This window comes from Acinonyx jubatus, chromosome B3 (genome assembly GCF_027475565.1).
Source record: "Acinonyx jubatus isolate Ajub_Pintada_27869175 chromosome B3, VMU_Ajub_asm_v1.0, whole genome shotgun sequence".
Classification (NCBI taxonomy): domain Eukaryota; kingdom Metazoa; phylum Chordata; class Mammalia; order Carnivora; family Felidae; genus Acinonyx; species Acinonyx jubatus.
The window spans coordinates 112,685,991-112,712,193 of record NC_069386.1 but is presented as its reverse complement, the minus strand read 5'-3'; the positions used below and the strand labels follow the sequence as shown (position 1 = coordinate 112,712,193).

General features: G+C 39.6%; 1 protein-coding gene, 1 long non-coding RNA gene and 1 pseudogene across 5 annotated transcripts in view; 2 read left to right on the top strand and 1 right to left on the bottom strand.

Moving 5' to 3' along the window:
• Nucleotides 1–26,203, bottom strand: part of EXD2 (exonuclease 3'-5' domain containing 2) — a 90,495-nt gene that overhangs the window by 48,466 nt on the left and 15,826 nt on the right. Inside the window, exons 2-3 of one of the 4 annotated variants that reach the window (XM_027066026.2) lie at nucleotides 24,649–24,816; nucleotides 20,486–20,545 (exon numbers count right to left, since the gene is read on the bottom strand). The exons of 1 other annotated variant lie outside the window; for it this stretch is intronic. The gene's annotated coding sequence lies outside the window, so the exon portion shown is untranslated. Of the gene's footprint in view, nucleotides 1–6,404; nucleotides 6,547–20,485; nucleotides 20,546–24,648; nucleotides 24,817–26,203 lie in introns of those variants that run through there. 2 more of the 4 variants (XM_015068438.3, XM_015068439.3) reach the window with 2 other exon arrangements.
• LOC128316066 (uncharacterized) lies at nucleotides 6,541–10,846 on the top strand. The gene is made up of 2 exons (XR_008299496.1): nucleotides 6,541–6,679; nucleotides 7,355–10,846. It is a non-coding gene; the product is annotated as an uncharacterized LOC128316066 (long non-coding RNA).
• LOC128316174 (heterogeneous nuclear ribonucleoprotein A1-like) lies at nucleotides 12,347–15,567 on the top strand (annotated as a pseudogene).

Below are 26,203 nucleotides of genomic sequence, written 5' to 3'. Positions count from 1 at the left end.
GGGAAATTGGAAGGAGCAAGCAGGAGGGAACTCTTGACAACATTCAAAAAACGTATAAACCCATTTTTACACGGAGAGGTTTTGTGCAGGTTTTTTCCCGGCCAAAGGATTCATTCAGCAAACGTGTATGTAGCACTTTCAGGAAGCCACACATTGCGCCGGACTCTAGGTAAAAAGAGTTAAAAGGCACCGTCCGCTTCCAGAAATGCAGGATTCAGAAAAGGAGACATTCACGTGGTGAGCAAGTTGCCATGCAGTGAGAGAGCACCAACAACAGAAGCACACACAGCACGGGGATGGCCAAAAGGAAGGAGTGCGGGTATTATCAACAGAAACACTCGCTGGGAGAGAGGGCATCTGAGATTGGTGCTGGTGTTAAAAATGAGCACACACTGCCCAGGTGCACACGCAGACAGCAGACAGGCACTCCGGGCAGGGGGCCCAGCATGTGCGAGGACACGGAAGGCACAGAGCAGCGCAGTATAGGTGAAAAGGTTCAAGCAAATTTAACACGTACTGTTAGTGTAAAATACAGAATTGTGAAGGCTCAGTACAAAAAAAGTAAAAGTATGTTATTGACAATTTTCACACCGAGTTTTTAAGGTGGACCTTTTTTATTTTAGTAAAATATACTTAACACAAAATTTACCATTTTAACCATTTTTGAAGTGTATGACTCAGGGGCATTAACTACGTTTCACAGTGTTGAGCAGCATCACTACTATTCATTTCTAGAACTTCTTCATCGTCCCAAACACAAACTCTGTACACATTAAACAACAACTTCCCATTCCATCTCTCCCACCCCTAGGAACTTCTATTATAATTTCTATTTATATGACTTCTACATTGCTTTTTCATATGTATGCTGAAATAACAGTTGGACGTACTAGGTTAAATAAAACATGTTATTAAATTAAGTTCGCTTTATTTCTTTTTACATTTTGAATGTGGCTACTAGAAAACTTTATTTATGGGGCTCATATTGTATTTGGGCAGTGCTGTGCCAGAGCATAATGTACATATAAGGAAACAGAGACAGATGATGCTGGAATGAGTAGATACAGGTTGAGTCATGAGGGCCCTAAAATTACCTTACAAGATAAAACCTCATGGGTAATGGAGAGCCAGTAACAGACTTATAAGGGGAGTGTCAGCATCAGACTCATATTTCAAAGAACACCATGGTGGCTGTGTCGGTACTAGACTGGAAAAGAGTAAGGCAAGAGACAGGAAGACCTCTGGGAGACTCAACAGTGATCTGGGAAGGGAAGAAGATCCAAATCAGTGCAGAAGAAGGCAGAACGAAAAAGGGCCATGGTGGGGGTGGGGGGTGGCACCTGGCTGACCCAGTCACGTGAAGAGCATACGCCTCTTGATCTCGGGGCCATGAGTTCAAACCTCATACTGGAGGTAGAGCTTACATTAAAAAGAAAAACAAACAGAAAAAGAGAAAGAAAGAAAGAAAAAAAAAGAACCATGTATCCTAACAGAATGGCTGCATTAGTATCACCTACATAAGGAGAAAAGTCATAAATTTTACAACTTATCATTTTGAAAGTTCGATGAATATAAAATCAATAGCTTTCCAAACCCACTATAAGAATATACAGAAAAAATTCACTCATAATAGCAACATACACTTTTTAAAAACAACACACAAAACAACCATACACACACACACACACACACACACACACACACACACACACAACCCTAGGCATAAACCCAAAAGAAATGTGCAAGATTGATATGAAGAAAAATAGAAAACTTTACTGAAGATATAGAAGACTGGAGGAGCAGAGATATATTATAGTAGCTATCATATGCAGAGCATGTATCATGTGCTAAGTACCACATATTATACACAATCAAGTATACATTGCTCATGTAATCCTTTCATCAACTTTCTGCAAAAAGTACTATAACTACTTTTTTTCATAAGGAGAAGATTGTTTCACAGAAATATTCAAAATAACATATAAATGCAATGCCAACCTAATTTTTGAAAACTCTTTAAAAAATGAATTGACCATCAAGAGAATGAAAAGACAACCCTAGGATGGGAGAAAATATTTGCAAAGCATATATCTGGCAAAAGCATGTATCTCAAATATATAAAGAACTCTTACAATTCAATAATAAAAAAAGACAAATCGGTTAAAAACAGGCAAGGATCTGAACAGACATTTCTTCAAAGAAGACATACATATGGACAATAAGCACTTGAAAAGCTATTGTGGAAATACAAATCAAAACCACAATGAGATACCACTTCACACCCACTAGAATGGCTCTAATCAAAAAGACAGATAATAAGTGCTAGCAATAATATGGAGAAATTAGAATGCTCGCACATTGCTGGTAGGAGTATAAAATGGTGCAGCTGCTTTGAAAAACAGTCTGGCAGTTCCTCAAATGGTTAAACATAGGGATGCTTGGGGCACCTGGGTGGCTCAGTCAATTAAGCGTCCGACTTCAGCTCAGGTCATGATCTCACGGTTCGTGGGTTCAAGCCCCGTGTCAGGCTCTGTGCTGACAGCTCAGAGCCTGGAGCCTGCTTCGGATTCTGTGTCTCCCTCTCTCTGCTCCTCCCCCACTCATGCTCTGTGTCTCTCTCTCTCTCTCTCCTTCAAAAATAAATAACAATATTAAAAAAAAAAAAAATAGGGATGCCATATGATCCAGCAATTCCACTGCTAGGTATATACCCAAGAAGAATGAAAACATACTTAAGGGCATTATTCATAATAGCCAAAAAGTGGAAACAGTGTATATGTCCTTCAGCCGATGTGGATAAATAAAATATACCATTTCCATAATGTTATGGGTTGAATTGTGCCCCTGAAAAAGATATGTTGACGTCCCAGGGGTACCTGTGAATGTGACTTTATTGAAAATTAGGTCTTTGCACACATAATCAAGTTAAAACGAGGTCATACTGGAGTAGTGTGGGCCTTTAATCCAATAGGACTGGTGTCCTTAAATGGAGAAGAGACACAGAAACAGGCTCCCACAGAGAGATTTAGCATGTAAAGACAGACGCTCAGGGAAGAAGACCATGTGAAGACAGAAGCAGGCCAAGGAATGCCAAGGATTGCCAGCAACTACCAGAAGCTAAGAAGAGGCAAGAAAGGATTCTCCCCCTGAGCCTCAGAGACAGAGTAGCCTTCCTTACACCTTGGTTTTGGACTTTCTAGCCTCCAGAACTGTGAGAGAATACATTTGTGTTAGTTTAAGCTACCCAGTTTGTGTTACTTTGTTACTGTAGCCCTAGGAAACAAACACACCATAGGATGGAATTCTATTCAGGGGTAAAAAAAAAAAATGATGAGTACTGATACATTCCACAACATGGATGAGACTTGAAAACATTATGCTGAGTGAAAAAAGCCTGTCACAAGATACCACAAATTGTATGATTCCATTTATACAAAATATTCAGATCTATAAAGGCAGAAAGATTAGTGGTTGCCTAGGGCTCAGGTACTGGGGAATGAAATGGGGAATGACTGCTAACTGGCACAGGTTTCTTTTTGGGGTGACGAAAATGTTCCAAAATTAGATTGTGGTGATGGCTGCACAACTGTGAATACACACACAAAAAAACCACTGAAGTGTATACTTTAAACAATGAGTTATATAAATTACATCTCAATAAAGCCATTTAAAAAAAAACTTGACAAGCTAATTCTAAAAGTCAGGAAAAGAAATTCTAAGATTAGCCCCACAAATGTTTTTTAAATGAGTATGTGAGCTGAAAAAGTATATGAGTTTCAATAAAATGACAGTAATAATATAAGGGAGTATTTATCCCACTAGATATCAAAATATGTATTGAACATAGGATACTGTGGAATTGGTCCTGCAAGACAGAAAACCAGGTCACAAAGCAGAAGGGAGTCCAGAAACAGACTGTGGGTGTGAGAAAGTAGTAAATGATAAACGTGACATTTTAGATTAATGGGTCAAGGATAGATTTAATATTCAGAGTGATACTGTTGGGAAAATGATAATTATGCACTCACCATTCACACACACACACATACACACTGGATGTGTGTGAGGAATTAAAGAAAAACTCAAACATACAAGAATTTATAGAAGAGAATATACTCATAAGAGGAAAACCTAGGGGCACCTGGGTGGCCTAGTCAGTTGAGCATCTGACTTCAGCTTAGGTCATGATCTCATGGTTCACGAGTTGAAGCTCTGCCTTGGGTTCTGAGCTGACAGCTCAGAGCCTGGAACCTGCTTCGGATTCTGTGTCTCCCTCTCTCTCTGCCTCTCCCCCGCTTGCACTATGTCTCTCACAAAAATAAACATTAAAAAAAAGAGAGAGAGAAAGAGAGAGAGAAAACCCTGATGTGCCTTAGGGTAAAACAGGGCTCTTCAACCTCAATACCATTGACATTTTAGTCCAGAACAATTCTTTGTTATGGAGGGCTTTCCTGTGTATTGTAAGATGTTTAGCAGCATCTGTAGTTTCCGCTCAGTAGATGACCCCCGTTAGACAACCAAAAAAACGTCTCCTCACATTGCCAAATGGTCCCTGGAAGGCAAAATATCTCCCACTGGAGAACCACTCAGATAGGGAATGAGAGCCACAAAATACAAAATACACATAGTGAAAGACAGATACGTTCAAATGTCTATGGTTCGACAAAGTGCCATATAGTTAAAAGGCAAGAATCAACATTAAAAAAGCACTAAGTTAGGAATAAATACTTAAAACAGATATAAATGACAAAAGATTGATATCCAGAATACATAAAACTCTACCATATATTTAAAAAAAAAAAAACAATAAAAACGAGACATTTCTCGAAACAGGAAATGCAAATAGCCAACAATCATGAAAAGATTCCCAGTCTCACTGGTAACTAGGTAAGTACAAATTAAAACACCAATTAGAATCATTTTTCACCCACTAGATGGGCAAAAATGAAAAAGATTGATAGCATCACATGTTTAAAAGAGCTAGGGAAACAGACATCATTATACACTGGTGGTGGGCAGTTTAGCCTTAGATGTCCACACCCTCCCACCCAGCAATTCAATCTGCAGGTTTGAAATGTTCACATGGGCACACAGACACATTTGGAAGGATGTTCTCTGCCTCACTGTGTCTAACTGTAAACAATCTATGGAACTTCTCATACTGCGAAATCTTAATATACCATGGAATTTACAGAGCAAGTAGAATAAGGTAGGTCTCTCTACATAGGGACAAATAAAAAGTTCCAAGGCCCATTTTTAAGTATAAGAAGTCAAGTTGCTGAATAGGTACAATATGCTGTATTTGTAAAGTATGTCAGTAAAAATTTAACATGAAACCTTACATGCATGTAACTTATACGAACAAACACTTGTCAATAAATGTAAAGAAAGAGAAAAACACACACACACACATCCCAAACTGGTAACAGTTCTTACTTTAGGGCTAAGAAATTAAAGAAGATGGAGATGGAAAGAGATCAAATATCCATTTTAAATTTCTTACATGATTTTTTTTTTAGGACCGTATGCATGGACTGCAACTAAAATAAATATAAAAGAATAAATACATTTTTTAAAACTAACTGAACTTGACCAAAACCAATCATTACTTCCCCCAATAAACTGCTTGTCTCCCGCACTTCCTAATTCTGATAATTAACAAAATCTTCCCGGGAGGTTCCTTCTAACCATGTAATACAATTTTTAAAATACGGTAAAAGTAATGTAATGTTTCCAAGGCATGGGCACCTAAGAGAGTTTGCGTCCAATCAGTATATCAAAAGCTTAGAAAGGGCTGGGTTTGCTTTTCTTTTAATGAGCAAGGATCAATTGTGCACTAACCACTAGGGTTCTAGTTTTGATCCCAGGGATGCGAGAAAAGAGGTGGCTCCCAGCAAGGCCCAGAGCAGCGGGTGTGGTCTGGGAGGAAAGGGGTGGTAACAGCAGAGGCGGGGGCAGGTCCCCACGAACCTCGGGGAGAAACTGTCACTGTGGCCGCGTGGAACACGCAGCGGCGCCCAAGGAGTTGCCAGGTGCTGTGGGCGGTGCCTCCTTTTGAGCTGACTGGGTCTAGAAACCATGAAGGTTTGGTACGTGCTCCTAAAGAGAGACGAAGGGAGTTCGAGAGGGCGCGTGGGTGGCCGCGGCCCGGGACAAGAGCCCCCGTCGCACACCTGGGTGCTGAACCGTCGCGGGGCAGGGGAGCGAGGAGGCCGCGCCGGTTAGGGGAAGAAGGAAGGGCTGGGCCAAGTCGCTTGGGGACGGCGGGGTCCGCGCAATAAGTCGCCCCCGCAGACAGTGACATCGCCGGCTCCACAACCCTTCCCCTCAATCGGCACTGGAAACCCCCTCCTTCCCTCGCAGAGGCGGGTGAAAGGCCTCGCGGGTCCCTGATCCTCACTCACCTGCGACCGGGACCCAAACCGAACACCTGCGGAACCTCACGCTGAAGAGCTGGAACCCTCCACCGCCACCTGCGCGCACCCACCCGGATCCACTAGGGCCGAAGCCACTTCCGGTCCTGCGACGGGCTAGGAGGATGTAATCCCAGCCGGTGTGTACAAATGGGCGACGCCATATTGTACGGTAGCTGCTCGGGCAGCTGTGCCCGCCCCAGTTTCTCCAGTGCTGAACAAAGGATCTGTTAAAATTGGAAAGGCTATCGTCTCTTCAGAAAAGGGTATTTGTGTTTTTGTTTCTGGGGTGGTATTTTTGTTTGTTTTGATTTGGGTTTTGAAAGGAGTGGCCTCTGGAACCCTCTCAAATGCAATATGGAACATCTAATTGTTATTACTAATTAGCTCCAGTAATGCTACTCTACTGCTCTAATTGTCTTAACTGTTAAATGATAAAGGTAAATAAGACAGACACTTGTTTAAATAATGTATTCCTGAGAAGCAGTGCATTTTCTACCATTGCCATTACAATAATTACGCCATCTTGTATAACAATAACCACAATACCTTGTGTTTATATTTAAAATCATTCATTCAACCGGTCTTTATCAGCAACTATTATATTTGAAGAAGCTAATGTGTGCTCTGTGTTGTTATTTTGTCATAGAATGTGTAACGGAAGGAGAAATGCGATGTGCATAAACAATGTAAAGTACAATAATAGATGCCATTGTTGACTGTGTACATGCACTGTGCTAGAAACTTTGCAAATTGTTTTATGTATTTTATCTCATTTGATCCTCACAACAACCTCCTGAAACAGTACTATTATCAGTGACATTTTACATAAAATGGAGAAAGGTTAAATAAATTTCTCAGGGTGGCAGCAAGTAAACATTGGAGCTGTGAATCAAACCTCAGTATATCTTCTTACAAAGCATGTTGCCCTCATTCTCTAGATTATATTGCCTCCTGTAAAGGAAAAGAAGTTCTAAGTTCCTTTAGGTAAGTACCCATAAGGGGGAAATTTATGGCATATGTAGAGGATTAACTCCCTGCATTTTAATCTGCTCCATCCAGAAACATCTAAAATAACAAAAAAGTTAAAAGGAAATGCAAATTAAAACCACAATGAGAGACCATATCCACCAGAAAGACTAAAATGAAAAAGACACAAAACGCCAAGGATTGACAAGGTTGTGGAGCAACCAGAGCTCTCATATGCTTCTGAGGGTAAATAAATGGGTACCATCACTTTGTTAAACTGTTTGGCAGGATCAACTAAAGCTAAATATATGCATAGCCTCTGTCCCAACAGTTTCACTCCTAGGTATAAGCCCAACAAAAATGTGTACATATGTTCACTGAACAGACATATACAAAAAAACCCATACTCATGTTGGCAACGGCCCTAAACTGGAAACTACCCAAATATCCATGCTGTTAGAAGTCAACGTAGAGTAATGACTCTGGAAGAGAGCATGAGGAGGCTCATGAAGTGCTGATAACGTTCTGTTTCTTAATCTGAGTGCTGGTTTACGTGTGTGTTCACATTACATATTTGTGGACACTTTCCTGGATGCATATACACTTCAATAAAAAGTTTTTTTTTTTTTTTTAAATGAAAGTAAAGGAGTGAAAAGTTTATAAACCCAAAGAAGAAAAAGAATAGGAATGGAGAGGGGCACCTGGGTGGCTCAGTTGGTTAAGCATCCGACTTCGGCTCAGGTCATGATCTCATAGCTCGTGAGTTCGAGCCCCACATCGGGCTCTGTGCTGACAGCTCGGAGCCTGGAGCCTCCTTCAGATTCTGTGTCTCCCTCTCTCTCTGCTCCAACCCACTTGCATTCTGTCTCTGTCTCTCTCAAAAATAAATAAACATTAAAAAAGAATTTAAAAATAAGAATAGGAATGGAGTTAATAGCAGACAAATCTCAGTGTAATTTTATAAGACATAAATTTGATTGGAATGACAGAATATTGACATTTGAGGAATCCCATTGAGGAGGAGCAGAATACATGACACCAACATATGCCATTTTGACATGTGGATTATTTTGAACTAAAGGCAATTAAGACCCAACAGGTTTAAGGAAAAGTTTTACCTGTCTTTTAACTACATAAAGAATTTAAAATGGGGGTCTGGCTCAGAAAGAGACTTATTACCAGAGATAACTTTTAATAACTTTTAATGTACGGCAGGGCAAATATCTAATTACCAAATACCTGCTCTTCTTATTGTCCTGGGAGTTCCCCTCCTCCCATTTGAATCCCCAGGCCTATTCTATTCTATTCTATTCTATTCTATTCTATTCTATTCTATTCTATTCTTTAACTTAAGATGGCATTTAAGCCTCAATTGCCTGACTTGTCCTTGGGTCTCATTCTTATAGGACTCTCAATTTGTTTTCTTCTGTTAATCTGTCTTATGTCAGTTTAATTAATAGACCAGCTAGAAGAATCTAGAAGGGTAGAGGAAACAAATTTTCCTCCCATACACCATAATAAATTGTCTGGGTCCTACATTGAAGTTCCAACCCAACAAGCCCCATCTGTGCATAAAGGATTCCCAGTCAGCTTTTTAGTACCTCATTCTTTGTCTTAGTCTGTGTAGACTATTGTAACACAATGCCATTGACTAGGTGGCTTATAAACAATAGGAATTTAGGGGTGCCTGGGTGGCTTAGTCTGTTATGCGTCCAACTTCAGCTCAGGTCATGATCTCACCATTTGGGAGTTTGAGCCTTGTGTTAGGTTCTGTGCTGACAGCTCAGAGCCTGAAGCCTGCTTCGGATTCTCTGTCTTCCTTTCTCTCTGCCCCTCCCCTGCTCATGCTTTGTCTCTCAAAAATAAATAAACATTGAAAAAAAAACCCAGAAATTTATTTCTCATAGTTTTGGGGCAGGGAAGTCCATGATCAAGGTGCTGACAGCTTTTTTTTGTCTGGTGAGTGCCTGCCACCTAGTTTATAGACTGCTGTCTTTTCATTGTGCCCTCACTTGGCCAAGAGATAAGGAGCTCTTGTGGGCTTCTTTTATAAGTCGCTAATTTCATTCATGAGGTTCCACTCCCATGACCTAATCACCTCCCAAAGTCCCCACCTCCTGATATCATTATACTGGAAGTTAGTTTTCAGCATATGGATTTTGAGAAGACACAAAACATTCAGTCAATAACATCTACATAGGTAAATATATCCAAGAAACACCAGTCATTGCTGGAGTATCTCCAACACCATTAATTAACAGTTTCTAAGGAACACATATAGAACCCTGCATCCAGCATTTTGAGAACACAAATACTTTTAAAACTTATCAGGAAGGGGATGGGCTAAATGGGTGATGCCATTAAGGAGGGCACTTGTTGGGATGAGCACTGGGTGTCATATGTAAGTGACAAATCACTGGGTTCTACTCCTGAAACTAATAGAACATTGTTAACTAACTTGAATTTAAATAAAGTAATTAAAAAAAAATAAAGGACAATGAAGCAGCAACAAAAAAACAAAACAAAACTTACAAAGAAGACTTAAGAAAATTAACTTTTATTTAGGCCATTGAGCAATTTACTACAAATTGCATAAAATTGCTATCATACAGATCTCATTCTCTGATCTTAGTACAATTAAGCTAGAAGTCAATAACAAAATTATTTTTAAAACTCTATATATTTGAAGATTTTAAAAAATCTTAATAACTGAAAGATCAAAAAAAAATCCCAGTGGAAATAAAGTTATAATAATATATTTGAGAGGTAATAAAAATACTATATATGAAAATTTATAGGATGCAGGCAAATTAATAACCTTATATGCTTTTACACTCTAAAATAAGAAAAACTAAAAATTAAATATATAAGTGATCATCCTAATACAGTAGAAGAAACAAAAAACATAAATCCAAAATAGTAGGAAGGAAGAAGATAAAAATCAGAGAATAAATAAATAAAATAGAAAAAGATGTGATAGATGAACAAAAGAACTAAAGTTAGATATTTGAAAAGACTAATAAAACAAGTTCCTGTGAGATTGATCTAGATAAAAGAGAAGTAGCAACAAATAAATAATGTTTATTTAAGGGGGGATATAAAATAAGCAGAGATTTAAGAAACTGCAAAATATGATGAACAACTTTATGCCAAAAAAATGATTAGACAAGAGAATGAAAAGATAGGCCACAGATTGAGAGGATACATCTGCAAACACTTATCTAATAAAAGACTATTACCCAGAATATACAAGGAAATTTTGAAACTCAACAACCCAATTAAAAAGTAACCAAAAGTGGGGCTCCTGGATGGCTCAGTTGGTTAAGTGTCCCACTTCAGCTCAGGTCATGGTCTCATAGTTTGTGAGTTTGAACCCCATATCAGGTGAGCTCGACCCCTTCAGGATTCTCTCTCTCCCTCTCTCTCTGCCCCTCACTCACCCTTGTGCTCTCTCTCTCTCTCTCTCTCAAAAATAAAAAATGAAAAAATTAAGTGATCAAAAGATTTGAATAGACACCTCACTGAATAAGATATAGGCTATCCAAATAAGCAGATGAAAAGATGTTCAACATTATATGTTACTAGGAAATTGTAAATTAAAACAACAATTAGAGGGGCGCCTGGGTGGATCAATCAGTTGAGCGTCAGACTCATGATTTCTGCTCAGGTCATCATCCCAAGGTCATGGGATCAAGTCCCACATCAGGCTCTGTGTTGAGATTAAGATTCTCTCTCTCTCCCTCTGCCCCTCTTCCTCTCTCTCCCTCTCCCTCTGCCCCTCTTCCTCTCTGTCTCTCTCTGTCTCTCTCAACAACAATTAGATAACATCATCTCATTGAATGGCTGAATCATTTTAGAATGGCTAAAATTCAAACACTGATAACACCAAATGGTGATGAGGATATGGAGCAACAGGAACTTTCATTCATTACTGGTGGGAATGCAAAATGGTGCAGCCACTTCTAAAGATATTTTGTCAGTTTTTTACAAAGCTAAATATAGTTTTACTATATGATCCAGAAATCATGCTCCTAGGTTTTTGCTCAAATGAGTGAAAACTTAAGTCCACACAGAAACCTACACACAAATGTTTATAGCAGCTTTAGTCATAAATTGAAGGCAACCAAGACGTTCTTCGATAGGTGAATGTATAACCAAACTGTGGCACATCCATACAGTGGGATGTTATTCAGCAATAAAAAGAAATGAGCTATCAAGCCACAAAAAGACATAGAGGAATCTTAAGTGCATATTGCTAAGTGAATGAGGCCAGTCTGAGAAGGGTACATACTGTATGTTTCCAACTATATGACATTATAAAAAAGGCAAAACTGTGGCAACAGTAAAAAAATCAGTGGTTGCTAGGCGTTCCTGGGGAGGAAAGGAGGGGTGCATAGGTGGAGCACAGAGGATTTTTTAGGGCAGTGAAACTATTCTGTATGATACTGTAATGGGGGATACATGACATTATGCATGTATCAAAACCCATATAGAATTGTGCAACACAAAGGGAAAACACTAAAATAAACTCTATTCTTTAGTTGGTAATAATTTATCAATATTGGTTAGTCAGTTGAAACAAATGTACCACACCAGTGCAAAATTTAATAGTAGGGGGAACTGTATGTGTATGTGTGTATTGGGGTGGGGGGAGTAGTGTATGGGAACACTCTAGTTTCTGTTCAAATTTTCTGTGAACCTAAAACTGTCCTAGAAATAAAGTCAATTCATTTTAGAATATTGTGCCATGAGCTGCTTGATTTAGAATATTGTGCCATGAGCTGCATTTCTAAAAATGCTTTATTCATTTATTCATCGATTTTGAGGACAACTTAATTCCAAACCCTGGGATGTCATAGACAGAAAATTCAAGAGGAACGATGGCAGGAAATGCCAGTGGCCTACCCAATATCTCCATTCTCCCCTCTGCCTAGTAGCAAAAGTCAGGGGGCATTTAAAAAATACATTTAAGCTTTCTGCCCGTGGACACTGCTGAGGAAGCATCATTAAAGTCTCCCCTCCCACCACTATCATGTCTTAAGTCAGAGTCTCCCAAAGAGCCTGAACAGCTACCGAGGCTTTTCATCGGAGGTTTGAGCTTTGAAACAACCGGTTAGAGTCTGAGGAGCCATTTTGAGCAATGGGGAATGCTTACGGACTGTGTGGTTATGAGAGATCCAAACACCAAGCACTCCAGAGGTGTTTGGGTTCGTCATGTATGCCACTGTGGAAGAGGTGGATGCAGCCATGAGTGCAAGGCCACACAAGGTAGATGGAAGAGTTGTGGAACCAAAGAGGGCTGTCTCCAGAGAAGATTCTCAAAGACCTGGTGCCCACTTAACTGTGAAAAAGATTTTTGTTGGTGGCATTGAAGAAGACACTGAAGAACATCATCCAAGAGGGGCGCCTGGGTGGCTCAGTTGGTTGGGCGTCCGACTGCAGCTCAGGGCATGATCTCGCAGTTTGTGAGTTCGAGCCTTGTGTCGGGCTCTGTACTCACAGCTCAGAGCCTGAAGCCTGCTTCAGATTCTGTGTCTCCCTCTCTCTGTCCCTCCCCAACTCATGCCCTGTCTCTCTCTGTCTCTCAAAAATAAGTAAATGTTAAAAAAAAATTTAAGAACATCATCCAAGAGATTATTTTGAACAGTATGGGAAAATTGGAGTGACTGAAATCATGACTAACTGAGGCAGTGGCAAAAAGAGAGGTTGCTTTTATAACATTTGATGACCATGACTCTATAGACAAGATTGTCATTCAAAAATACCATACTGTGAATGGTCACAATTGTGAAGTCAGGAGAACTCTATCTAAGAAAGAGATGGCTAGTGCTTCATCCAGCCAAAGAGGTCAAAGTGGCTCTGGAAACTTTGGTGGTGGTCATGGAGGTGGTTTTGGTGGGAATAACTTTGGTCATGGAGGAAGCTTCAGTGGGTGAGGTAGCTTTGGTGGCAGTCAAAGGGGTAGTGGATATGGTGGCAGTGGGGATGGCTATAACAGATCTGGTAACGATGGAAGCAACTTTGGAGGTGGTGAAAGCTATAATGATTTTGGCAATTACAACAATGAATCTTCAAATTTTGGACCCATGAAAGGAGGACATTTTGGAGGCAGAAGCCCTGGCCCCTATGGTGGTGGAGGCCAGTACTTTGTCAAACCATGAAACCAAGGTGGCTACGGTGGTTCCAGCAGCAGTGGCTATGGCGGTGGCAGAAGGTTTTAATTACGGCCAGGAAACAAAGCTTAGCAGGAGAGGAGAGCCAGAGAAGCTACAGGTTACAACAGATTTGTGAACTCAGCCAAGCACAGTGGTGGCAGGGCCTAACTGCTACAAAGAAGACATGTTTTAGACAATACTCATGTGTATGGGCAAAAAACTCAAGACTGTATTTGTGACTAATTGTGTAACAGGTTATTTTAGTTTCTGTTCTATGGAAAGTGTAAAGCATTCCAGCAAATGGTTTTAACGTAGATTGTTTTTTTGTGCCCATGCTATTGATTGCTAAATGTAATAGTCTGATCATGATGTTGAATAAATGTGTCTTAAAAAAATTTTTTAATTGCATTTAAAAATGCACTTAAATTGCATTTCCCCAAAATTTCTTTTCTGTCTTCATTGGTAATGGATATGGCCATGTGATTAAGTTCTGGCCAGTAAGGTCTAAACAAAAGTTTTTGCACTAGACTCTCAGTAGTTCTTTTTTTTTTTTTTTTTTTTTTTAGTGTTTATTTATTTTTGAGAGAGAGCGTGAGCAGGGTAGGTGGAGAGAAAGGGGGACAGAGGACTTGTAGCAGGCTCCCCGCTGACAACCTGTGTGGTGTGGTGCTCAAACCCACGAGCCACAAGATCATGACCTGAGCTGAGATCAGACACTCAATCGACTGAGCCACCCAGGTGCCCCTAGACTTTCAGTAGTTCTTAAAAAGGGGACAGACAACTGTCACAGGCCTTTTTGTTGTTAGCCTTCCACTTATTTCTTGCTAAGACTAGGACTTGATAGCTGGGGCTCCAACAGCTCTCTGCCACCACAGTGGCACTTTGAAGATGGAAGCCAGGTGCCTAGGAGGGTGGAGTGGAGAGAGAGAAGAAACCTGGATCCTTGATGCCTTCTATGGTTTCCATATTAACCCTGAACTACCTACCTCTAGACTTCTTTTACATTAGAAAATAAACTAATTTTTACAAAAGACATTTTAATGTTTATTTTTTAAGAGAGAGAGAGAGAGAGAGAGAGAAAGAGAGCATGAGTGAGGGAGGGGCAGAGAGAGAGAGGGAGACACAGAATCCGAAGCAGGTTCCAGGCTCTGAGCTGTCAGCACAGAGCCGGACACAGGGCTGGAACTCATCAACTGTGAGATCATGACCTGAGCCCAAGTCAGACATTTAACCCACTGAGCCACACCCAGGTGCCCCCAAAAATAAACTAATTTTTTAAGCCACTACAGTGAAGTCTTTGTTACCAGCAATGAAACCCAATCCCTAACTGATACATGAAATGAAAGGTATTAATACTGAATGCATACCACACAAGTTGACTAAAACTGGCTGGCTCAGTCGGTAGAACATGCAGCTCTTGATCTTGGGGTTGTGAGTTTGAGCCCCACATTGGATGTAGAGATTACTTAAAAATAACATCTTAAAAACAAACAAACAAACAAACAAAAACCCTGTTGAATACAGGGCCCAGCCTTGAAGATACACAATAAAGGTGAAAACAAAACACCTTTATTGGATTTGTTTAGTGTGTTGGAGATAAAGGTCAAAGCTTAGAGGAACCACTAAAGAGGCTCTTTCTGAAAATCCTATTTCCTTCCATCAAAATTCTATCTATCCTTTCTGTCCACTGATCCCTTCTATAAACTTTTGTAATATTATTAGGTACTATACAGATTATAAAAATATGTAGCTATGCACTCAAGAAGCTTACAAGCTAGTTGGAAAGACAAAAAGACGATTTGTTATCAAATGAGAAAAGGTATCCTTTTTTTGGTGGTTTAGAGATATATGGAACTTTTTTCTCTCTTCTAAAGAGCTAGACTGAAACTACTTCTTGGAAAAGAAGAAATTCATGAAGACCCTTTAAAATAAGGGTAAGACTGGGGCACCTGGTGTATCAGTCAGTTAAGCATCCAACTCTTTTATTATTATTATTATTATTATTTTAATGCTTATTTATTTTTGAGAGAGAGAGACAGAGTGCAAGTGGGAGAGGGGCAGAGAGAGGGAGACACAGAATCTGAAGCAAGCTCCAGACTCTGAGCCTGTCAGCACAGAGCCCGAAGCAGGGCTCGAACTCACAAACCATGAGATCGAACCATAAGATCCTGACCTGAGCTGAAGTCAGATGCTTAACTGACTGAGCCACCAAGGCATCCCTAAGTGTTCAACTCTTGATTTTGGCTCAGGTGATGATCTCACAATTTGTGTGATAGCACCCCAAGCTGTCACCACAGAGCCTGTTGGGATTCTCTTCTCTCCCTCTCTCTGTCTGCACCCCTCCTTGTGCTCGGGCTCTCTCTCTCTCAAAATAAATAAATATATTTTTTTAATGAAATAAAATGAAATGCGGGTGAGACTCTCACTGCCATGGGACAAGTTCACCTAACAATAGGGGTTGAAAGGCTGGTGAATCAGCATTCCTTTTGTTTTGTAGTGAGTGGTGCTCATGGAGGTTGAGCTGAACTGCTTCCTAGGGTAAAAGGGTGAGGAATTAGAAAATTCAGGGAGCAATCAGAGATAAAGGGAGGAGTCAGCAAGGCTCCCAGCTTCCTGGGAGAAAGAGAAAGACATCTTTGAGGGAGAAAGAAACGTTTAAAGCATTTGGGGAGTTGAGTTTAAGTTCTTTGGTGTGGGATGTGTACACATAATGTAACCTCATCCTCTATCTCTCATAGGTAAGGCTCAGGAAAGTCAATTGTGTATCATCCTCTAATGTTTTAGTTCCAGTAGATTCTTTGGAGGACTTTGAATGGATGTTGAATTTTGTATCCATGTTTGCAAGAAGAAAAGCAAATGTTATGTGTGGACCTTCTGAAGCTGGAGGGTAAAAGTGGATTCCTGACATCTAAGTCAGAAACACAGACACAGACACACACAGACACACACAGACACACACACACACACACACACACACAAACACACACACACACACAAAGAGAATGCCAGTTTAAGATGATGGAGTGAGCCACATGTAACTCTACTTCCTACTGAAATCTCTCTTTGAAAACAAGGGGCGCCCAGGTGGCTCAGTCGGTTAAGTGTCCAACTTCAGCTCAAGTCATGATCTCATGGTTCATGGGTTCAAGCCCCACATCGGGCTCTGTGCTGACAGCTCAGAGCCTGGAGCCTGCTTCGGATTCTGTGTCTCCCTCTGTCTCTCTGCCCCTCCCCAGCTCGTGCTCTTTCTCTCAAAAATAAATAAATATTAAAAAATTTAAAAAAATAAAAAAATAAGAAAAAAAAAAACTTCAAGGTAAAAAAGATATAGAAAAAGCAGACGACCAAAATGAGAGTAAACCTAGCAGAGAGTCGGCCACCATCACTCGCAATTGGCAAAGACTCAAAGGCAGGCAGACAAGTGGGAAACTTTTATAATGAAAACAGGGGCAGCTTCAGATATGGTTGGTGGCCATTGTAATGGGGAAACTGGAGATGGGCTGACTAGAAGCCAGGCTTCTTATGTGATTGGTTTGGCTTTCTCTGGTCGGTCCTGTGTTGGAAGTAGGGGCAAAATATAAAGAAGCAGACCCATCAACAAGCTCTAACCATTCTGGGCTGTTTGACTCAGAAGCTGTGGTTTGGCTTCCCAGGCTGGTGGTTGCTGTAGAGTCATGGGTCAGAGTTCTACTGTCATATGAGACCTGGCTATTTTCTGTTTGTATAGTCAGTCTCTTAGAGAACAGGAGATAAAATCACTAACATTTTGGAAGCTGGAAAGCAGACGGATAGTGGGAACTGACTTAGCAGACTCTTCTTCATCTATCAAAGGACAGGCCAAAAGCAAGCCTGGTTTGCCCTACAAAACCACCAAAAGCCTCAAGAATTGAAAGCACCAGGTACCTCAAGAAGCAGGGGTAAAGTTGGGACAAAAAGCAGGATAACTGGTTAAAAGTCTATTTCAGAAGCAGTTGGACCACCTGATTTCCTTCCTAGCTGCCAACCCTGCAGAAGGTTTAGGATTGATTCCCTGGAGACAATAAAGTAGAAGATACCTTGTCTAGTTAAGAATAAGGGTGCCATACTAGGGAACCTGGGAACTAGGGAACCTGGGTGGCACAGTCAGTTGAGCATCCGACTCTTGATTTGAGCTCAGGTCATGACCTCCTGGTTCATGAGATCGAGCCCCACATCAGGCTCTGCACTGACAGTGTGGAACCTGCTTGGGATTCTCTGTCTCCCTCTCTCTCTCTCTGCCCCTACCCTGCTTGCTCTTTTCCTCAAAATAAAAAGATAAACTTAAAAAAAAAAATGAACAACAACAAAAAGAATGGGGTGTCATACTAAAAACATGAGGATTCAGTGAAAATTACTTACTTTCATACTTTCAAGATTCCTGCCTCACTTTCCCACATCAGCAACCAACGTTAGAAGCCAAGTGTATACGAAAAATTTTCAGATAATTTTGTTATGAGCATACATTAAACTTTCTTTAGTATCTTACAACAACAAAGAAGGCCAATAGTAGGATACTTCTAAATGGGCGAAAAGATGATCGGGAAATAGAAAACTGTATTGTTCTAAGCATACCCTTCCCACTTACCAGATTCTATGGGGTTTCCGCCTTCTATAGTTTTTGAGCTGTTTTACACTGCTGAAGAGATATATGTTAATTTGTAGAAAGCTGATAACAATGCAAATAATTATTGTCTTTAGATGTGCAAATAAATGCTGTTAGGTGAAGCTTCTATTGACAACCCCACTCCCCCACACCTCTTAATAAGCCAGCTTTGTGTGTATTGAGAAAATGTATGTCAACGTTTTTGATAGGCTTAGATATTTGGTCTTTGGGTTTTCCTTTGAACTGATTGTAACATCTTTTCCAGATCCTTCATTAAATAATGAGTTAAGTCAAATCTTTGACATGTATTTATTTCATAACTGCATCTGATTCATAATTTTCTTTTGTTTTCTTTCTTTCTTTTTTTTTTTTACTATTATCCTTTAAGAAGTCCAATTCAGTGGGAATGCAAACTGATGCAGCCACTCTGGAAAACCATACGGAGGTTCCTCAAAAAATTAAAAATAGAACTACCCTACGACCCAGATATTGCACTACTAGGTATTTATCCAAAGGATACAGGTATGCTGTTTCGAAGGGGCACACCCCCCCCCAATGTTTACAGAAATGCTATCGACAATAGCCAAAGTATGAAAAGAGCCCAAATGTCCATTGGTGGATGAATGGATAAAGAAGATGTGGTCTATATATACAATGGAATATTATTCGGCATTTAGAAAGAATGAAATCTTGCCATTTGCAACAACATGGATGGAACTAGAGTGTATTATGGAAATTAGTCACAGAATGACTTCACTCATATGTGGAATTTAAGATACAAAACAGATGAACAAAAGGGAAGAAAAGCAAAAATAATATAAAAACAGGGAGGGGACAAAACATAAGAGAACAAACTGAGGGTTGCTGGAGGGTTGTGGGTGGGGGATGGGCTAAATGGGCAAGGGGCATTGAGGAGGACACTTGTTGGGATGAGCACTGGGTGTTATATGTAGGGGATAAATCACTGGATTCTACTTCTGAAATCATTATTGCACTATATGCTAACTAACTTGGATGTAAATTTAAAAAAATAATAAAAATATAAATAAATATAGAAAGAAAGAAAGAAAGAAAGAAAGAAAGAAAGAAAGAAAGAAAGAAAGAAAGAAAGAAAGAAAGAAAAAGAAAAAAAAGAATCCAGTTCAGGGGTGCCTGGGTAGCTCAGTCAGTTAAGCGTCCAACTTCAGCTCAGGTCATGATCGCACGGTTTGTGAATTCGAGCTCTGCGCTGGGCTCTGTACTGACAGCTCAGAGCCTGGAGCCTGTTTCAGATTCTGAGTCTCTCTCTGCCCCTCTCCTGCTCACACTCTGTCTCTGTCAAAAAATAAATAAACATTAAAAAAAAAGAGAAGTCCAATTCAAAGATTTATTTTTGGTAGGGATATTTGGGAGGAAAAGAGATTGGTTAGAAAAATCATTTTAGGGATGGCTGGCTGTTTCCAGTCCATGGAGCATGCAACTCTTGATCTCTGGGTTGTGAGTTCAAGCCCCACACTGGGTGTAGAGATTACTTAAAATCTTTCGAAAGAAAGAAAGAAAGAAAAGAATGAGGAAGAGAGAAAGAGAGAAGGAAGGAAAGAAAGAAAAAGAAAAAAAGAAAAAAATCACTTTAGATTAGTTACAAGAAAAAAAAGAATATTTGGTGAAATTCACTACACTCTGAACTGAAAGGTGACTGGGTGCATAACTGGCTTCTTGGAAGTTTTAATCCCTTTAGTTTTATTAGGATTTTGTGTAGGCATTTTATCAGAAATTCTCATTTCTCCCTCGAAGGCAGATGTAAATTACAACATGAAAAAAATGCATTCTGGTTCTAGTTTGAATTTTTTTTTTCTTTTACACAATAATGATTTCTGAATCTCCAGTCAAAAGCTGTCTCTAAATACCTACTCCCAGTGCTACTCAAAGCAATGAAAAAGGGACCTTGCTCCAAAATGTAAATCACCATACTGTTTCCTTCACTGAAAAATTCTTCCTACAAAACTGTGCTTGCTGACATAGATACTTCACATTCTGGAACAAACTTTTATCTTATTGAGGACTGATAAAAGCCAATTGCGGAGTACCTAGCTGGCTCAGTCATAGAGCATGTGACTCTTGATCTCAGAGTCATGAGTTCCAGCTCCACATTGGGAGTAGAGTCTACTTTAAAAATAAATAAAAATGCATTTAAAAAACCCCCCAAATTGCAGAAAGTGAAATGTTTTCCAGCTTTAAAAAGGAATTAAATTATAATACGTGCTACAACAGGAGTGAACCTTGAAGGTATTTATGCTGAGTGAAATAAGCCAGACACAAAAGGATAAATAATGCATGATACCACTTACATGAGGTTGCTAGAAGAGTCAAATTCATAGAGACTAGAGTGGAATAGTGGTGACCAGGAGCTGGGGGGAGAGAGGAATGGGAAGTTACTGTTTATTGGGCATGGAGTTTCAGTTTGGGATGATGGAAAAAATCTGGAGATGGATGGTGGTAATAGTTACAAAACAATGTAAATATACTTAATGCCATGGAATTGTACATTAAAAAATGGTTAAAATGGTAAATTTTAAATTATATATGTATATGTATATATATATATTTTTTTTACCACAGTTGTAAAATGATTAAAGTGATAGATTTTAAGTTATACATACTTTACTGCAATTTTTTTTTGTTTACATTACAGACCAGCTAGTCCAAAGACTACACTTTGAATTGTACTATATTAGACTCCAGGCTTCTCAAACTAAATTTATCAACCCCAGCAGATCTTTTCACATGCCGCAAACTAGCTCCTTTCTAACTCTCAACTCCACATTTATTCTACCTTTCTCCACTATTCATTCAGTTACGAACACTAGAAATCGGTGAAATGTCCTAGACTCCTGCCTCCCCTTCATCTTTTTGTATATAATTTGAGCAATGATTGTCTAACTGTACTGGTAATAAAGAAGCTGTTCCTCAGCTTCAAGCCGTTTATGCTTAGTTTTGTGGTGCTGAGGCTGGCTGGGTCTTTGCGTTTCACACTTTTCCTTCACCAGACTGGCTCTCTGTTAGCTCCTGCCAATAGTCAATAGTGGGAGATGAGAGGCAGGAAGAAGGGAGAAGGGACTGCTGCTCCTTCCTGTTCGCTTTTTGTTTCTATCCAGTCACATGCCAGCAGCAGTCCTGGACTCCTTTCCATACTCCCAGAACTAGCCTTATCACATTCCTCAGAGGGACCAGTACCAGCTAGGCAGCCACCCCCTCAGAGGTCTGAGTCACGAAGAGGCCCACCGCTGAGCTACTGAGCTACCAGTATAAGTCAGGTAGCGTGTTTTTAAGGTCTGGGTTCCAGCTCCCGAGGGCCCCTCCTTCAAGTGTTTAATCCCAACGATCCCAACCTTGACTCTTTATTTCCCCATCTACTTCTTGCAGTTACTACTTCTTAGTCCCACTTTCTCTTTTCAATTCTCCAATGCCTATGATATCTCCAACAACTGTTTATATGAATTTTCTTAGTTAAGGTAACTGCTGTAGTTTGTTGAACACTGCAATATACAGAAAATGGTCCCAAGAATAGTTCTAGGAGGCTGACTTTCAGCTATAGGATTTGGGGTTGATTTGTTTATATCCTTAAATTCAAATGCAACATTGAGCAAGTTGTCAGTGGGAAATGGGATGTAGTGGCATCATAAATGATCAACTTATCACCTTTAGTCATTTGTGTTGGAGTGCCCACTAAAGCAAACGCTTTGAAGTCACGTATGACGGTTTGATGGTAATGTAGACAGTAACAACTCTATGTTGGGAGTGGCTTCATTTGCTCCCCACAAAGAACTCATATAAGAAATGGAAAAGGTCAAGTCATTAAACATTCAGTTCAAGAGACAGAGAAAGCTTCTTTGGCAGTCCTAAAGAATCCCTTATTTTTTATACTTACAAACTAATATTGCTGAAAATCATAGAATTTAATTGTGCAGATTTCAGAATTACAACATAAGTTGATTTCATAGCCATGCCAGAACTCTCTAGTGAAAGATAAGGCAAAGATGGGGAAGGGGATGACACTGAAACTGGAATGATGACATCTGGGTTGGTGCCCAAAGAGTGACTTTACACTGAAGAAATCTGACAAAACTACCTTAGCCACATTATCAAGGCTATAAGTCATATGTATGGACTGCCTAAAAAAACTAGGACTGCCATAACAAAATGCCATAGACTGGGTGGCTTCAAGAACAGAAATTTATTTCTCATAGTTCTAGAGGCTGAGAAATCCCAGACCAAGGTGATGGCTAATTCTGTTTCTGTTGAAAACTCTTTTCCTAGCTTGTAGATGGCCCATTTCTCACTATGTCCTCAGGTGATGGAGGGTGAGGGAGATCTCTGGTGTCTCTTGTATAAGGACACTAATCCTATTGGATCAAGGCCCCACCCTTACTACTTCATTTAATCTTAATTACAGCCTAAAGGCCCTATCTCCAAATAGGGTCAAATTGGGGCTTAGGGCTCAACATATGAATTTGTGGGGCTAAGGAAGGACACAATCCAGTCCATAGCAATATCCTTGATATAATTTGATGAAAATGGCACTCTGTGGCCTTCCTCCCAAAACACATAGCCCCAGGCTTTTTTGCTTCTGTCCCTCATCTCTCTCTCTCTCTTTTTTAAGAATCTCTACACCTAACTGTGGGTCTTGAACTCATGACCTTGAGGTCAAGAGTCAGATGTCCTACCAACTAAGCCAGCCAGGCAACCCCAGTCTAATCATGAGATAAACATCAGACAAATCCCTATTGAGTGACAAAATACTTGATTAGTACTCTTCAAAACTGTCAAGGTCATCAAAGACAAGGAAAAGTCTCAGCCAAGAGGAACCTAAGGAGACATGTCAACGAAATGTAACGTGGTATCCCTGATAAGATCCTAGAACACAAAAAGGATTATCGGGTAAAAGTTAAAGTAATCTAAATGAAGTATGGACTTTAATTAATAACAACGTAATGATATGGGTTCATTAATTATGCAAAGGTACCATACTAAGATAAGATGTTAATAATAGGGGAAGTTGGGTGGGGGATATATGGGAACTCTTTATTCTATCTTCACAAGTTTTTTATAAATCTAAAATATTCTAAAATAAAAAGCTTATTTAACAGGTAAAAATAAAAAAAACCAATGTAGGCACAATTATCATAAGGAGTAGCAGAAATGAAATGGTGTTCAGAAAGTTTTGATATGTAAGAATCTTTGGCAGTGGGTGATTGATCCTGGTGTCCTAAGTTAAATGGATAGCTTAATAAAATGTTATTGGAATTACCCACTTATGGTATTTCTAGTAAGACCCTGTGCTGGACGAGACATAAACTCTGGACAAAACACACCATAAAAACACCTCCCTGAAGGCACTGGAGAGTGAACAAAAGCAGGTAGATTCTGACAGGGAGTCAACACTTACAAGTAATGACATGAGGTGAATTTTCTTTTATAGTCTTTAACCTGACAATCCAACCAGGTAGAAAACCATCAAAGACATATAAGAACTGAACAACACGATTAACTACTTTGTCCTAATTGACATTAATAGAACTCAAAGACATATAAGAACTGAACAACACGATTAACTACTTTGTCCTAATTGACATTAATAGAACTCAATGCCCAACAACTATACACATTCTTTTCAAGGGCAAATGGCATATTCACCAGGATAGACTATATGTGAAGCCAAAGAACAAGTACTGATAAATTTTTAAACATTGACAATTTAAAAGACGGTTTCTCTGACACTGGGATTAGTTATAAATAACAAGATTCTAAGAAAACTAAAAATATTTGGAAATCAGTATACATACTTCTAAATAATCCACAAGTCAAAAAATCAAGAGAAATTAGAAGATATTTTTAGGGGCGCCTGGGTGGCTTAGTCAGTTAAGCGCCTGACTTAGACTCAGGTCATGATCTCACAGTTGGTGAGTTTGAGCCCCATGTGGGGCTCTGTGCTGACAGCTCAGAGCCTGGAGCCTGCTTCAGATTCTGTGTCTCCTTCTCTCTCTGCCCCTCCCCCATGCATACTCTGTCTCTTTCTCTCTCTCAAAAATGAATTAACATTAAAAAATTTAAAAAATATTTTTTAAAGATGATATTTTTAAATGGATGTTAATGAAAACATTTTGATATTTGTGGGATACAGACAAAGCAGTGCTTCCAGGGAAATTTATAGCTTTAAATGTTTATATATTAAAAGAAGATCTAAAATCAACAATCTACATTTTCACCTTAAGGAATTAGAAAATAAGAGCAAATTAAGCCCAATGGAAATAGAAGGAAATAATCAAGATAAAAGCAGAAATCAACAAAATAGAAAATAGACAAAAATAGCAATAAACAATGCAAACAAAAGCTTGCTTTTTTGAATTAATAAAACCCACAAGCCTCCAGTCAGAATGATCAAGAAAAGATAAAAACTATTTGAGGAACTGAAAGTTGATTTAACATTTGAAAATCAACCAATGTAAGTTACCTGTGTCATGCCTGGTTTTCAGATACTTCTGCACCCAATAGGAGATACTGCTGTAGCATTACAACCCTCAACTGGAAAATCCTCGAAAGATAGTGGTGAAGCAAAATCCTCTCAGTGGGTAGATCTCCAAAAAATACATTTGGTTGTCCACTCTATCTGGATGGTGAACTGGCCAGAAGAACAGATATGTACTGATTAATTAACTGGTAGTTGCTAATGATTTCATTGCATGCTTAGGAGACTTGGAGAGAATAGAGGCCTTTGAAGATAATTAGAAAGAAGGTGTGGGGAAGAGGTATGTGAATGGACCTTTCCAATGGGCAAGCTGTAACGATATTTGAGTTCAATAAAAATGCTCACAAAAGGTCATCTATTGAAGGGGAGGCTCTCAATCAGACGGACAAGAGGACACATAGTATAAATGTCACTCTACCTTTTTCCAGACATAGCAGTGTTTGTTCAAGGAGCTCGAGTACAACATGGCCATGTTACAGGGATAAAGACTATGCATGGATTCAACAACATCAGCTTCCCCTTAATAAGTCTGACCTGGCTAAGCCCCTAGGAAGCCTCACATACTTGCAATAAAGACTTAGGCTAGACCCTCAGTATGACATTCCCTGGGGCAGCAGTCAGCCAATTAGTAGCAGATTGATTACACTGGACTCCTTATATCACAGAGGTAACAGCAATCTGTCCTTACTGAAATAGATGTATATTATGGGTATGGATTGTATCTTCCCTGCTCATATGGTACTTCGGCCAGCACCACCATCATCCATGGATTTAAACAGAATGCATATTTACTATAATGGTGTTTTATATGACATTGCTTCTAATCAGGAAACACATTTCACCAAAAAAGAAGCATGCTAATGGGCTCTTGTCTATGGAATTCATTGATCTTTCCACATACCCCATTATCCAGAAGCAGCTAGTCTGATGGAATGTCCGAACAACCTAGTGATGGCTTGGTTTCAATGCCAATATCAGTGCGGAGAGGACATCTTAAAAGATTGGGATTATCTTCCAAAATTAACACATCCTTCAATGTCTAATGCTGTCTCTTCTATAGCCAGAATGAACAGATCCACAAATCAAAGGTGGGAAATAGAAGTGGCTTTTCCCTTTCTTACACCTAATAATCTACTTCCAGAATTTTTACTTCCCATTTCTTCAACTTTGAGTTCTGTTGGTTTGGAAGCCTTAGTTCCAACAGGGAAATGCTTCTACCACAAACACAATAATAGTTCCATTGAATGGGAAGTTGAGATGTCATCTAGCCATTTTGGGCTCTTCATGCCATGGGACCAACAGCCAAAAATGGATTACTCACTGAGATGACTGATCCTAAATACCAAGGGGGAACTGGGTCTCTGCTACATAATAGGGACAGTTTCCCAAGAGTTTCTCTGAAATCCAGGGGATTTTCTGAGCACTTCCACATCTAATAGGAAAGACTGATGGGAAATTAAAGCAGTCAGAAAAAAGTAGGACCCTGAGAGAGATTCAGGAATGAAAGTTTGGTTCACCCCACCAGATAAAAACCCAAAGG